Below are 14,609 nucleotides of genomic sequence, written 5' to 3'. Positions count from 1 at the left end.
TAACTTACAAACTTTGTTATCGAAATCTTCCATGACAAACCCTTCAGGTTGGTTCATGTAGATTTCTTCTGTGAGGTCTCCATTAAGGAAAGCCGTTTTTACATCCATTTGATGCACAACATACTTCTCAATAGAAGCCAAAGCAAGAAGAATTCTTATCGTTGCCAAATGACAGACCGGTGAGTAAACATCAAAGTAGTCTATCCCACTGACTTGAGTATAGCTCTTAGCTACTAAACGTGCTTTATACCGAGCTATGGATCCGTCAGGATTAAGTTTCTTCTTCAAAATCCACTTGCAGCCCACAGTCTTAGCCCCTTTTGGCAAATCGACTAGCTGCCAAGTTTGATTTTGTAGCAGAGAGCTCATTTCATCATCAATGGCTTTTGCCAACAACAAAGAGTCCCTAGATCTCATCGCTTCCTTATAGGTTGATGGATCACTCTCTACATGGTAGGTCACAAAGTCCTCTCCAAAGTTCTTGGGTACTCTATCTCTGGTAGAAACTCTTATGCTCTGTTTGGTTGCTGGGTTTTTTTTGTGCCTGGGAGTTTTGTGGGAGAGTAAGTTAAATTTTGGTCCCATCCCATGTTTGGTTGCCTTTTAGCACTAGGTTTATTTTAATCCCACTCTTGTAATGATTACTTGTGGGGTGAATTTTTTAATCCCACTTTTGTAATGATTGCCTTTTCATCCCATCCCAAGATAACCCCAGGAACAAAAATAAACTCAGGAACCAAAAATAAGCTTGAGAAGAATTTTTTTTCTACCCAACAGTTCAAGCAACCAAACAAAGGTTTTTTTTTCTCCGGTATTTTTTTCTCCCACATAACTCCCGGGAACAAAAAAAACCCGGCAACCAAACAGAGCATTAAAGGTTCTGATGTAGAAATCAGTGTAGGACAGGTGTCAAAAGTATTCTGTTCAAACTCTACATGCGATTCTGTAACCATTTCAGTATCGCCAGGTGGGTTCAAACCATGATCTCTGAGAAAGTTATTCTCAAAGAATACTGCATCTCTAGATTCTATAACCAAATTGGTAGATAGATCCAAAAACCGATCAGCAGCACTTTCTTCTGCACCACCTAGATAAACACAAGTGTTTGTTCTAGGTCCTACCTTAGGTCTCCTAGGGTCTTGTATCCTCACATAAGCAATACAACCCCAAGTCTTAAGAGTGTCATATCTACAAGGATGTTTATGCCATAACTCATAAGGAGTAGTGGTCAACTTAGAGTGGTGTACTCTATTCAGGATGTGATTTGCAGTTAAAACTGCTTCTCCCCAATAGCTAGTAGGCATGCCAGCTGTCAATAACATAGAGTTTAACATTTCAGTTAACGTCCGGTTCTTACGTCCAGCTATGCCATTAGATTGAGGTGAGTAAGGAGCAGTAGTTTCAAGTATTATGCCCTGAGAGGCACAGAATTCCTTGAACTCTGTCAAAGTGTATTCTCCTCCTCGATCACTCCTAAATCGCTTAATTTTCAAGTTCAATTGATTTTCAACACGATTCTTGAAAATTTTAAATTTATCAAAAGCTTCATCTTTCGATTTTAGGAGATAAATATGACAATATCTAGAAAAATCGTCTATAAAAGTGATTAAATACTTCCGACCACCTCGAGTAGTGAAACTTTTAAAATCACAGAGGTCAGAATGTATTAACTCAAGAAGTTGTGTGCTCCTAGAAACCGAACGAAAAGGTTTTCTAGTGATCTTGGTTTGTGCACACACTTCACATCTGTCAAATCTAATCGATGTATCTAAAGGTATATTATAAGTTTTAGCAAGTTTGACCAGTTTTCTATAGTTCACATGTCCCAATCTAGTGTGTAACAACTTAGGATCAATCAAAGTGGAACTAACCTGACTAACGGTTTCATTTGTTAAACCCAGTCTATACATACCATCGATTAAGAAAGCACAGCCAAAATAATAAGAGTTAACAGTTAAAGTTACTCTTCCACCCAAAAAGGATGAACACATGCCAGCATTGTCTAAAAGACTAATAGAAATTAAATTCTTTTGAATAGCAGGAACTACTTTAACATTTTTTAAAGTTAGTATTTTACCTGAAGAAAGGACCAGGTTCGCAGTTCCAGTGTGAGTCACCTTTGCCTCAGCTCCACTAGCCACTGTAACGGTCTCTCTCACGCCAACAGCATCCGTAAGTAGTTTCTTCGAGTTGCAAACATGGCAGGTGGCTCCTGTATCTAACCACCAGTCTGAAGAAGTACTGGCCTTACCATTGCCTAACATGGCAATAAAATTCTTAGGCGCAGCACTGCCCACCATTATATGAGCTTCCTTTTGTGGTGTGTCAGATTTAGCCTTCTTTGGCTGTTTACACTCTGCAGCAAAGTGACCCCATTTCCCACAGTTGTGGCACTTGCCCTTCTTTTTCTGAAAGATAGTCTTTTTGGCCTCCAACTTGGGATGTTCACTTTTAGGTGACTTGGATTTCCGAGAAAATTTCTTGGGATATATTACCGCGTTAGCAGCAGATTGTTGATGTCTAACCATCTCCAAGTTATTCCTAGCTCGATTCTCATCTTCGATTCGAATGAATCGTTTGAGATCATCCAGTCCCACTTGCACCTTTTTCCGATACATCTCGGTTTTGAAAGAGTGCCATGCAGATGGTAACTTGTATATAATTGCACCCACAAGAAATGAATCACAGACAACTATTTTTTCATTATTCAACTTAGATCTCAAATTCTCTAGATCAGTCACTTGAGGAGTGATTTCCTTGTCCTCTTGAAACTTGAAATCCATGAATTTGTCCACAAGATGGGTCTTAGACAATTCCGCCTCCTTCTTGAATTGAGCATCTAAGTTGTCCTATATTGCTTTAGCAGTGTTATATTTACTATAGGTTTCTGCAAGACGATCTGAAAGACAATTCAACAAGTAGTCTTTGCAGAAATCCTCATCTCTAAGCCATTGAGATTCATAAACTTCTTCATCCGTCTCAGCAAAGGTACTCAAAACAGTGTAAAAACAATTCATATATTTTAGACTGAATTGAGTCTTTCGCTTCCATGAGTTAAACTCAGATCCACCAAAGGAGTGAAGTTTGACCATCTCAAAAGGCATAGAAATCTTTTCCATTTGATATTTCAGAGGAAATTAAAAAATAGAAAGAGTGCACCTGATTGGAGAGAACCAAATTGCAAACCAAAACAGAGAACCGTATCCGTGATCCGAATTGCAAGAACCACTTTCGGTTACCAAGATCAAGCCCCAAAGTAGTTTCCACCCCAAGCTATAGCTCCTCACAAGATTCGGTCACAAGGGTTGCTCAAATATGTGTCCAAGGGGGGTTTGGCCACACCAAGTGATTCGACCAACATGAGATGGAAGGTAAGAGGGAAAAACAATAAACTTTACCCCTCCCTCTCTCTCCAATTCACTATTGTACCCCTCTGGTGATGCCACTTCACCTCCCCTCTGAACCAATTCTCCCACCATAAGAGGTTGAGAGAATTAATTAGATTTCCTTTCTACCCATCAAAACTTCCATGCCGAATCCTTCTATACCCAACAAGTTTCGCCTCTTCTTTGACGAGCAAATAGACAGAAACACAGGACAAATTTCTGCAACTCCCCAATAGAACCGGCGGCAACAGGGGAGACCAACGGAAAAAGAGAATCCGACGGAGAGAGGGATGCTGGTCAGACAGGAGGATGGGTATGCCCAATCTGGAAAACCGATTCTTGTGTGCCCAACAAGTTTCGCCTCTTCTGTACAGATTTTTGAAAGAGAAGAAGGTCACGCCCAAACCGATTCTTGTGTTGGTTTCTTTTTAAGAAACCCTCTGTGGGAGATGGGTTTCACCGGCGGCAAATAAGATCCCGTGAGAAATCCTCTGTTGGAGATGGGTTTCACCGACGGCAAATAAGATCCCGTGAGAAATCCTCTGTCGGAGATGGGTTTCACCGACCGGCAAAGAAGATTCCGTGAGATGGGTTTCACCGGCGGCATAGAAGATTCCGTGAGAAACCCTCTGTTGGAGATGGATTTCACCGAGCGATGGTCAATCTCGAGAGGAGCAGACGTCGAAAAAAAAAATTAGTTTTTTTTTTTTTCTTTTTTTGTGATGCTTTAAGATTGTTAGAGCAATTAGGGTTTAAGCAATGATGCTTAAAGCATTACACCCAAGGTATCTAGTTTGGAATACCAAGTTTGTTGCCTCCATCCCCTATATATAGAGATACACTAGGGTTATGAGAGGTTAATGGGCTCCAGCCCAAATGGGCCCACTACACGTCCATTACCTATTGGGCTTATATTAGAACATACATGGGTTATATTATATATACTCAACAGTTAAAACCCTCATAATTTTGTTGTTCTTAGTTTGTTTACCTGTTGACTTTGAATTTAATACGTGCAAGCCTCCTGCTTGATAAAATGGGTGGTAGAAATATGCACTCTTTGAAAAATAGCTTTCTCATGGGTGTTTGATAAAATGTGAGCTATGTTGCTCTAAAATTAGCCATTCATTTATTTTTAATTCTTTTGAGATTAAATTCTCTACTTTTTAAGGTTACTTTACAAATAAAATTAGCCATTCATTCCTACTACTGAGCAAATGTGATAGGACACATCCACAAAGGTATAGTGTGTCCCACCTTGTCCATTTGATAAGTCTTGCTTTGGCACTATCCAAAGTGAAATGACTACTTTAGCAGGACTCACAAATGCACAATAATACTTAGATATTTTAGAAGGGCCCACAAATCCATGAGATCAAAGTAAAAATTGATTTTTTTTGAATAGTAGTAAAAATTGATTAATAAAACTCGAGTTTTTATATGGTGTCCGACTGTCAAGTATCGTCAAAACGGTACCACCCTTGATATTTGATCCAAGAGCAGCGCACTTTTTAAGATGATGCTGTTGGATTAAATATCAAGGGCGGTACGTTTGACTTGCCACCTTGACGGGACTTCACAGTCGGCCACTATATAATTTTTCATAAAACTCTAGGACTTCAAATTTATGAATTTGTTGATGACTGACGGGTGATTTGAATGTCTGAATGAGTCTAAAAAGTTCCTGCCGGAGTCCTCAAAGTTACAAGTGTCCGCACATTAAAGTCCAAGTCCCCAAAGAGTCGTGGACAATACGGAGAAGTGTGGGCATTAGTGTCCACGTATTAAAATCCCATGTAGACTAATTCATGTCAGTCTACATCATCAACAGTCTTGATTAATCAAGCATGCCCTGGCATGGCCCACAAATATGACGGCTAGGATTCATCCCGAGTCCCTATGGTGGTTGTCGGACCCAACAAACCCAATATAAAGTCTCGCAAAAGGGACCGAAAACAAGTTCTTTCCTTTCGTTGAAAATCTTTCTTCTTTCTTGTCCCGTCGAGAAATCTCTCCGGAGTGTAAAAATAGAAGAGCGCGATTCCATTTCTCCTCCTCCAGGTACGAATCCAATCGTGCTTAGCTCAAAAGCCCTAGATTTTTGTAAATTCTGCAGTTTTAATGGATGATTCTGCAGTTTCTCCTTCCAAAACCCTAGCTTTTGAAAATTCCCATCCCTTTCATGACACAACCCTACCTTCCTCCTATCAAAACCCTCAATCCTTTTCCCAAACCCTAAATTCTCAGTTCCCTCATCCCCTATTCGAAACACTAGTTCCACCCTCCCAAATCCTAGATTATTCAGATCAAAACCCTCCTCCTCCCCCTCCAGAAACCCTAGATTCTCATAATCCACCTTCTTCTTGGGAAACCCTAGATTATTATGATCAAAACCCTCCTCCTCCTCCACCAGAAACCCTAGATTCTCATAATCCACTTTCTTGGGAAACTCTAGATTCTCAAAACCCACCACCTCCTCCTGAAACCCTAGCTCATGACGATGAAAACCCTCCTCCTCCTCCTCATCCCCCTTCTGAAACCCTACCTTTCAAAGATCCTCTATTCTCTGCAGAAGCCTATGGAGCTCAAAATCCCCTCAATTCCCATGAATCTCAAATTTTACCTTCATCAGAAACCCTAGACCCTGAAAAATATTCTTTAGATTGCCCAACTACTCATAACAATAATCAAACACCCACCACATCAAAACCAGACAGCGAAAAGCCGCTCCTCTCCGAAAATGGTTTCAACTTCACTCATAGCGGCCCCGACAAGGACTACTCTGGCGGGGAAGAGGAGACGACCAGCCGGCGAAGGCGCCGCAGTAGGTGGGACCCACCATCTGAATCAGATCCCGCGAATAATGATAACTCTACTGGCGGCCGAAAGAGAAAATCCCGATGGGCCGATGACGAACCAAAGCCTATCATTCAGTTACCTGACTTCATGAAGGAATTGACTGGAAGTATGGATCTAGACCCTGAAGTTCAAGCTCTTAACATTAGGCTTCTTGAAATCAGTAGAATGTTACAGTCGGGTTTACCTTTAGACGACCGCCCTGAAGGTGCAAGGTCACCTTCGCCTGAACCCATTTATGATAACATGGGCATTCGTATAAACACTCGCGAGTATCGCGCCCGTGAGAAATTCACGCGGGAGAGACAGGAAATAATCTCTCAATTGATCAAAAGGAACCCTGCGTTCAAACCCCCAGCGGATTACCGTCCTCCCAAGCTTCAAAAGAAGCTCTATATACCGATGAAGGAATTCCCGGGTTATAATTTTATAGGGCTTATTATTGGGCCGAGGGGAAACACACAGAAGAGAATGGAGAAGGAGACAGGGGCAAAGATTGTGATTCGCGGTAAAGGGTCGGTGAAAGAAGGTAGATTGCAGCAAAAGCGTGATTTGAAACCGGACCCCGCTGAGAATGAGGATTTACATGTTTTGGTTGAAGCCGAGACTCAGGAGGCACTTGATGCTGCAGCGGGAATGGTAGAGAAGCTCTTAATGCCTGTTGATGAAGGGCTTAATGAGCACAAACGACAACAGCTTAGGGAACTTGCTGCTTTGAATGGGACAATTAGAGATGACGAGTTTTGCAGGTTGTGTGGTGAACCGGGGCATCGGCAATTTGCGTGCCCCTCTCGTATGACAACTTTTAAAAGTGATGTTCTTTGTAAGATTTGTGGGGATGGAGGACACCCCACTATTGATTGCCCCATGAAAGGAACAACAGGCAAGAAAATGGATGATGAGTATCAGAACTTCTTGGCCGAGTTAGGAGGGAGTGCGCCAGATTCTTTGACTCGGAAAAACTCAGCTTTACCGATTCTTGGTTCGAATGGCTTGGGAAGCAATCCTCCATGGGCCAGCAGTACCAGCTCTGGGGGTATTGGGAGTGCGACACAAGCGGGTCTGACAAGTGATGCGAAGACAGGAAAGGAGTATGATGATACAAATTTGTATATCGGTTACTTGCCTCCTAATCTCGACGATGATGGGCTAATTCAATTGTTTTTACCTTTTGGCGATATTGTGATGGCTAAGGTTATTAAGGATCGGGTGACTGGGTTAAGTAAAGGCTATGGTTTTGTGAAGTATTCTGATGTTGCTCAAGCCACTCAAGCCACCACTAGTATGAATGGGTATCGTTTAGAGGGGAGGGTTATAGCTGTAAGAGTTGCAGGCAAACCACCTCAGCCTACTGTACCTCCTGGGCCGCCACCTCCAACAATGCCCTCATACCCTGGTTCAAATCCAGCTGTTGGTGGGTACCCGTCACAGCAATTCACATCGGGTGGGCCTCTTGGAAATGCCCCACCTGGAAACTACATGGGTGGTGCAGTTCCATGGGGGCCTCCCGTGCCTCCTCCATATGCTCCTTATGCTCCGCCACCTCCAGGTTCAAGTATGTACACCCCTGTCCAAGGCCAGTCTATACCTCCTTATGGTTACCAATACCCCACTTCATTTCAGATTACTCTATCTGGTGCTCCATCACAAAGTATGCCTTCTAGTGAGGCTCAGCAGAACTTCCCACCTGGAGTACAATCTCAGAACAATCCATCTGTACAATCTGTACCAAATAATGTCTATGGCAATTCACTAGCTGGAATGGCCCCAAGTGTACAACATACATACCCACCATCTTCTTTAGGTTACCCATCTTATTATGGTGCAGTTCCTTCTGTGTCTCATTCGACAGTAGACCATTCACAGAGCATTGGAAAGACACCATGGGCAGCAAATCTGCAAGTGTCTCAGCCTGTTTCATCCGCAGAAACGACAACTCATGCTGCTGATTCAGAGTACGAGAAATTCATGGCGGAGATGAAGTGATTTGGATCAGTTGCCAATGTTGTTCTCCAGCTTGAAAGGTAAGTCACGTTTTTCACCAGTTGTTTCATTATATGGTAGTAACGGTTCCATCATAACTGCCATTAAAATATTCAAATGAGAAAAAAAAATGGTTGGATTCAGGGGATTTTTTTATGAGTAATGTCTCCATACCCACATATTTTTTTGTTTTTGCTTTTCTAATGGAATATTTACTGTTGTAGCATGTTTCATTGGTTTTAATGTTTCATAGCACAGGACATCCCAGTTATGATTTTGTGGAGACGAACATAATGCTTGATGGGATCGTTTTAAGCTGAAAAAATTTCCATTTTTCTCCCATGTATTTTGGTATATTCTTGTTTTTTGCATTTCTTAACTCTACTTCTGGTTATGATTGGATTTTTTGGCAGGCGTGAGGTTGTTGGAGCTCTTGTGAACCTGATCTATTACCTGTTGCTATGACTTCAACTTGTTGGAAGTTTGAGACTCATATCTTTAACTTTGCTGTACTGTTATGACAATTGCAGTGATTGGTGGGCTAAAAGATCTGTTCATTTAGCATAGTATTGGAGAAAATGGGCATCCAGCTTCCTAAACTTTACACTGCTCCACTTTCTGGCCATGGGGCTCGATTTCACCCGTGCGAATGCAGCTTGCCACCTGCAATGCATCAAATATGCTATTTTTTCCGTAGTTATTTTACCTTGAACTTTCTTGATGATCTAATTACTGACTTGTTTTCTGTTCTAATGTTTATTTGAGATGAATTTTATGGTATTCCGTTTTTTCGTTTCTCTTAACTACTTCCTTTAGTTCCTTTTCTAAACTTCCCTTCCATTTCCAATGATGACACTGGTTTTATGGGAGCTTTTTTATTTAACCTGGCTAACATGTCCATGAAGCTGCCTGATGCATGCCGCTCTCATGTCCAGAGCAGGAGGTATCCTTGTCTTAGTACTGACACGCTTTGGGTATGTGCTGTTTGGTATATTGAATCCTCTAGGCATTATGATCCCAATGGATTGATGCTGCTAATTATTGGTTATTTATACTGTTAGTCTGATGTGCCTTTACAGTTCTACTGTGGCAGGTCAGAGGACAAATTACCTGTATTGACAATCACTGGTTTTTCTGGTACAGTTTTGATGACTATAGATTTCAATTTATAGTTGTGCTTGAATTTGGCATCTTTTGTGTAAATTTTTGCTAACATTTACCCTTTGTCGTCTCCTGGGATCTATGCATCTTTACTGGCTCCCAAGTCTTATGGAAACCTCCAGCAATGTTGATTCTTCTGTTTCCCATTAGATTCTTTGCGCGCTAGTGCTTTAACATGACAATATTTGTTTTATTGAATTTTGCATCTTTTGTGTAGATATTTGCTAACGTTTAGCAGTTGTCGTCTCCTGTGATCTCTGCATCTTTACCGGATCACGAAGTCTTATGGACTCTGTATATGCTTAACCCTCTTCCTCTATCTCTTTTAAATTTCTAACCTCCAGCAATGTTGATTCTTCTGTTCCCCATTGCATTCTTTGCGTGCTTCTGCTTTCACATGCCAATATCTGTTGTATTTTTCTTGAATCATTCAGACAAAGTCTTGTTTAATTAAATTTTTAATCTTAAAATGGTTTTTAATGGTTATTTTTTATGGAATCTCTTATGTAAAGGTTCTCATTTTGTTTTTAAACTTGAATTATCTTATGATTTTAATTCAAATGTAATTTTTAAGTACTTTACTATTTGTAGTATTGTCATGTAGCAATGCTAGGGATATGATTGCCGCCTTTCACTCACTTCATTGTCCACTCTGACATCTTATGTGACTTAGCTGTTTTGAGAGTTCTCATCTGTTCAGTGCTTTTAACCTTCACCATTTTGAACAGTTTTGATGGCCCTTTAATCAATGGACTCTGGTATCCAGATATCATCTACCTGGTGTTTTAGCTGATGATTTTGGTTAAGGTATGATTAGAACTTTAGAACTTAACAGTTGCTGTAACTAATTTAGAGTTTCCGCTTATCAGCTTTGTCCGTTTGGCCTATGGGAAACTCACATGCAAGATGACTCTGCTTTTGGGTATGTCTTCTCGGAGGACCTTTCAGTCTGCCGCCCAGTTATGTGCTGGAATGATAAAACTATTCGATGCTTGTTGCATAGTCACCATTTTTTTTTTCTGTTTGAACTTTAGTTGTGTAGTAAAAAATATCTCTGATTATTGGGATATTTAGATAAAACGATAAAATCCCGAAATAATCCCAAGAATTTGAAAGATATCATCAACCGTGAAAATTATTCCCACAATATCATGGTGATTTATGATATTTTATATTTGAGAGAAGGGTTTCTACACACTAGTGTAGATAAGTTATCTACACACTAGCTTAAAATACAGTGGGGGCCACATTGTTTGGGTTATCCAAAGCATTCATTTGATTGGCCCTCACATAGATAGGGTGTGCTTAAAAAATCAGCTCCATAGGATCATCCCAGCCCTACGATTTGTGGAGGTAAAATGGACGTGTATAAACCTTCATAAATCTGTCCATTTTTTGCCTCCACGGTTCGAATGGTTAGAATGATCCTATGGAGCTGATTTTTTGGGCACACCCTATCTATGTGAGGGCCCATCAGATGAATGCATTGGATCACCCAAACAATGTGACCCCCACTGTATTTTAAGCTAGTGTGTAGAAACTTATCTACACTAGTGTGTAGAAACTCTTTTCTCTTTATATTTTATATTTTTCCTTAAATTATATTTTTGCACATTCTATTTTTCTACTTTTTTCCCGATATAAACCCAAAAATTAACAATTTTTAAAAAAATTTTCCTACACTTCCTGAGAATTCATGAGGCAATTTGTGGCTATGGCTTGTTGCGACATGGTACATCTTTTGAAGTACTGCAGCACATTCAATTTTTTAGTACTTATATCAGATTGAAACAAATCATTATATCAATCTGCAGCCGATGAGGCTCTATCACTCTATATAAGTAGTACTTCTTGAATGAGGTTATCCTGTAGTGTTGTAGGAATCGTAGAATTTGAGGAAGAACTTCAAGAGGTCCTCTTTCACCGAGTCCCAGCAGCTTTGGAAGAAAGCGAGACAAAACCCATCTATCAACGAGTCAATGTGGTTGCCCTGCCTTCTTGCACTAGCTATCCCATGAAAATACACGGTGTTCTTGTCTCCCTCTTTCAGCCATAGAGCTCTAGATCCCTGTCTCCAAAAGATTTCTTCTTGAAGCAGCAAGCGATTGAACTGTTCTTTTAAGGACCCCATCTCCCGGACCTCATGAGAGATGGCCACACCACTTTCATATGCTCTAGCAATCTCCTGAATTCGTTCGAGTACCCTCTGTTTTTCCTGCGACCCTTCGTGCCAAGCCTACCGGCTGCTCTCCTTCAGTTTGCTTTTTATATATACCTTTGTTTTTTCCCCATAATCTCACATCGTCCGATCTTGATACTGAAACTTCGTTCCACCACCCGCCCAATTTCTCCTCCATCTTGGGATTTTCAAGCCAAGCTATTTCGAAGCGGAATGGTGTATTTATTCTAGAAGCTTAATTTTAAAAGTACAATATCAATAGGGAGATGATTTTTTCACCCCTCCTGTAGGATGGTACACCCCCATTTTACGTGAATTGTGGGCAGACTTTAACGCTTTTTGACGTCAAATCACGTTAAAAGGGGGGTGTACCTATCCTACAAGGTGTGGGGGGGGGGGGGGGGGGTTGAAAGTCATCTCCCTATCAATATTAATAGTTTTTGTTTTAATTATAATTATTATTTATTTGATTCTTATGTTTTCATTTTAAAATAACTTGTTGGGAACTTTTTTTTATCTGAATACTACCTCATTGGGAACTTATTGAATAAACTGTCTGAAAACTATCTAATAACTTTTTTTGTTGAATGGCGAAAAACTCAGTTCTCAACAATGAATAACTTTCTTTTGTTGATAAATGATTACTTCATCGAGTGAAAGAAGAGAGCTGTGAGAGGGCCTTAATTGCTCTATACATAAAAACTAGACTATTGAATACGCATGAATATTGTTCTCAAGAATTTCTTTTCAATGATTCTTACTTTTTTTTTTAAATGTTGGCAATCGTAGTTCTTGAGAATATGCTAGTTTTTCTTAGACTTTGGTAGGAAATAATGGAAAACATTAAAAAAGTATTTATAAAGTAGTTGAATGTATCAGAAACTAGAAAAACAGGAAATAAATTGTAAATAAAGATATAAAGAACCATTTGAAAGCCATTTCAAAAAAAAGAAGAAAAGAACCATTTGAAAAAAACGAAAACGGAGATGTAAAGGAAAGAGGTTTTTTTTTTTTTTTTTTTTTTTTTCTGAAATGGCAATGTAAAGGATAGAGTTAGTTAACTTAGAGCTTTCAAATATTATTTTGATGTAAAGGGTAGAGTTAGTAAACTTAAAGCTTTCAAATATTATTTTGAAAAAAAGAAGCTTATGACAACTTCATATAAAAAAAAGTTACTAAGATAATTTTAGTATCTACCGAAACTGGCACAAAATGATCGAAATATTTAAGTTTCCATCCTTATCGAAATGATGCTGAAATAAAAAAACAGATTGAAACTAATATCATAATTGCATTAGTGGTATGCTAAATCAGTATGTGTTATATAATTATTTTTATAGAAATTGCATGTGAATTGTAGTTTATGTACAAGTATTTATATGAATTACATGTGAAATGTGGTATGCATTGAATTATCAGACATGCCACTAGGTATTCGATGTTATTAAACCATAATGGATGGTTGTCTTGCTTATGTGATGGTGATTTCTAAGTGCATTTGTTCATATTCTAGCATTTCCTGGAATTTAATCTTAAAATTCTATTATTTGTGTTGAATAACATGTAAGGGTAGTTTAAACATTACATGTAGTATTAGGCGTATTGTAGTCTCTATTGCCCTATTTGGGGCCTATATATATACATTGTATGCATGAGGAGCTCCCTAGTGGAGACTCTCCATCATCTATACTCTTATTCTTCCTCGCCCCTCTCTTCTAACCCTAGCCTAACTTCTAACATGGTATCCGAGCTTCAAGGCTGATCTCAAGGAGAGAAGAAGAGTATCTTACGCCATTCCATCTCTCACACTTCTCTTTTTTTTCTAGTCGTGTGCATCTATTTGTGCATTGCGCATTTGCAAAACCCTCTGATTTCTCTCCCTCTCTTGCGCATATCTCTCTTTCCATATTTCTCTATTTGTGACACAAAATCCCTAAAATCTCTCCTCCAACATCAACTCACGCACGTCTCTCTTCCTTTACGGCAAGTTGAAGGCCATATTTGTGCTCATCTCTCTTTCAACAAATCTCTCGCATCTCTCTCTCCCTTTTTTATGGTTTGCCGAAAACCCAACAAATAAAAAGAAAGAAAATCTCCTACAATCTCTCTCTCTCTCTCTGATTATCTCTGAGATTATTAATAACATACTGCTCATTGTTCTTTCGATTATTAATCGCATGTCCAGTTCTTGCGATTACCTCCCCCTAGAGATGCAACTCGGGTCGGGTTGGGTCGGGTTGAGGCCAACCCGAACCCAATCCGAGGAACCATATACGCAACCCTAACCCGACCCAACCCGAGTTCTAACCCGATGAGGCCCAACCCAACCCAACCCGAGGACCCATTTCTACAGATGTCTTGGGTTCTGGTCTTGTTGTCATCTCTGTGTTTTCTCTTTCTCTTTCTCTTTCTTGGTTGTCATGGCCTTTGGGTTGTTCTTCAAGGCGAACACCAAGTGTTCGATGAAATGTCCGAGAGAGGTGTGGTGCCTTGATTGTCTTGTTTTCGTTGCAAGTTGAAGGTATTCGATGTTCAACTTGAGGGAGAGTGTTGTATTGTTGTCATGTAGTTCTTGAGTTGTCTTTTTTCGCTGTTTTGTCCTCTTTTTTGTCTTTTCTTGAGGGGGAGTGTTGTCTTGTTTTTCTTGTCTTGTTGTCTTAGTGTTGTCTTTGGTTGGTGTTCTTCTTTCTCGTATGTCTTGTTGTCTCAGGGCTCATGTAGTCTCCCCCGAGGGGGAGTGTTGTTGTGATTCTTTTTGTTCACCCTTCTATGGTTGTTTTGTCTCCTCTTTGCATTGCCTTTTTTTTTCTTCTCTTTGATGTATTTCACAATTCCTGGTTGTTAGTTCTCCTTCGCATTGTTAGTTGCCTCTTGGCATTATCAGCTCTTTGCATTGTTAGTTGTCTCACCAGACGATAGTTTCCCCATCGTTGGTTGGTTCTTTTCAGGCGACGATATTCATGCCGTCGACCTTGTCACCAGGTTGGTTCTTTTCAGGCGACGATGTTCATGCCGTCGATCTTGTCACCAGACGATGATTTCCC

General features: G+C 40.0%; 1 pseudogene across 1 annotated transcript; it reads left to right on the top strand.

Moving 5' to 3' along the window:
* The first annotated feature begins 5,359 nt into the window (after positions 1 to 5,359).
* Positions 5,360 to 9,028, top strand: LOC143885481 (splicing factor-like protein 1 pseudogene; annotated as a pseudogene). Its single transcript, XR_013253283.1, has 2 exons — positions 5,360 to 8,266; positions 8,639 to 9,028. The product of XR_013253283.1 is annotated as a splicing factor-like protein 1 pseudogene (transcript).
* Positions 9,029 to 14,609: the final 5,581 nt, after the last annotated feature.

Source organism: Tasmannia lanceolata, unplaced genomic scaffold (genome assembly GCF_043159265.1).
Source record: "Tasmannia lanceolata isolate RefF3 unplaced genomic scaffold, GAP_Taslan_0.1 ptg000008l, whole genome shotgun sequence".
Classification (NCBI taxonomy): Eukaryota; Viridiplantae; Streptophyta; class Magnoliopsida; order Canellales; family Winteraceae; genus Tasmannia; species Tasmannia lanceolata.
This window is presented reverse-complemented; position numbering and strand designations above follow the sequence as displayed.